This window comes from Triticum dicoccoides, chromosome 5B (assembly GCF_002162155.2).
Source record: "Triticum dicoccoides isolate Atlit2015 ecotype Zavitan chromosome 5B, WEW_v2.0, whole genome shotgun sequence".
Lineage (NCBI taxonomy): Eukaryota > Viridiplantae > Streptophyta > Magnoliopsida > Poales > Poaceae > Triticum > Triticum dicoccoides.
Genome location: NC_041389.1, coordinates 588,395,503 through 588,397,033, shown reverse-complemented (window position 1 = coordinate 588,397,033; position 1,531 = coordinate 588,395,503). Strand labels below are relative to the sequence as shown.

At 45.1% G+C, this 1,531-nt stretch overlaps 1 long non-coding RNA gene across 1 annotated transcript; it reads left to right on the top strand.

Annotated features, from left to right (window-relative positions):
• LOC119311824 lies at window positions 1-1,188 on the top strand. The gene is made up of 2 exons (XR_005151171.1): window positions 1-117; window positions 722-1,188. It is a non-coding gene; the product is annotated as an uncharacterized LOC119311824 (long non-coding RNA).
• The last annotated feature ends 343 nt before the right edge of the window (window positions 1,189-1,531 follow it).

Genomic DNA, 1,531 nt, shown 5'->3' with positions numbered 1-1,531 from the left:
CCTTGCTGAGGTTGTCCTCACCATCCATCGTTGACTAGGATGAACGCTACTGCGCGATGTCGTCTGTCCGCCGCCGTTCAGGATCGAAGCTGCAGCCCACCCTTTGCGCCGCAAAAGGTAGTCACATCATCCGCCGTATCTGAAATTCTGAATGAACTACTATCGCCTGCTAGGACGAAAAATCTTTCTACCCACGGCTTTGTCTGCACAGTTTTCTTTCTTGGTTTGCAGTTCATCTCTTTCTCTCTCTCAGGCACACATACACACACATGGAGTTTACAGTGTAGCATACCAAATTATTTTGTTAATACACAAATAGTTTCTGATTATTGGAAGGTCAATCGCTTGATTCATATGGTTAGAGTGGGCATCTACAATGAAATCACAAGGTACCACCTTGGTCTTACATTTTTTTGCTTGGCATGTTTTAAAGCCTCACTCCTATTTTTCATCTCCTGCAACCATAAGCATTTTTATTCTTCTCCTATACATCAACCTGCAATATTTGTTACTCCCTTCGTCCCAAAATTCTTGTCTTAGATTTATCTAAATATCGATATATCAAGTCACGTTTTAGTATTAGATACATCCGTATCTAGACAAATCTAAGACAAGAATTTTGGGACGGAGGGAGTATAAACCATGACCTTCGAATTATATTTATGTCTAATATTTACTTATTTTACGAAGTTTTGGATGTCATCAATTGCCTTTATTTCAGAAATGCTTGCACCTTGGTTCGACTGCTGGGAGGAGGACCACCCAGCGAGGTGACTGAGTTGCTGCCGACAGACCATGCAGTGGCAACTCTGTCTGGTACATCTGCAGTTCTGCATGTGTGTTTGTGGGCTTGTGGCTAGAATGAGAACTGTGGCTACATCCACCCCTCACTATCGCACAGTGCGATTGTGGACACCTCAGTTTATTTTTCTGAGTATGCTCCACTCCCATTCAGTGTGGTGGATTTGAGAGGTTCGAGAGGTGATCACTTTTCAAATGCCACCTCATATTTTTTTTCTTCATCTGTCCTGTTTTCCATAGTGTTTTAGGTAAGAGATCAAAGAGATCAACGTAAACGACCATGTGTTTGGATAAGTTATTTATGTGAATAGTTGTGTTTTAGTCACTTCTCCTTACTTGTCAAACTACTAATTCCATGCAATAAAAGAAAACTAGTAATTTCATCCAGTTACTTTCTTGACACTCCGCATATGCACATTGCTTAGAGCATCTCTAGTAGACCCGTAAAAGTCCCCGACCCGCAAAATTACCGCCGATATACGGGTCGGCGCGGAAAAATCTGCCCGAGCAGACCCCGCAAATGCGTCCAACCTGTAAAAATATTTGCGGGGCGCGGCAAAAGTTCGCCCTCAACCCATAGATTCACGGGGTGGGAGGCCGACCCAAGCTCGCCCCCTATTCGCAGGAGATTTGGCGCGAGGGAAATTTCCGCGCGGCTGTTCCTGCTTCCCCCCTCCCCGGCTGTCGTTGCCCCGCCACCGCGAGCTCCGGTCCATCTTCCCCGCCGTAC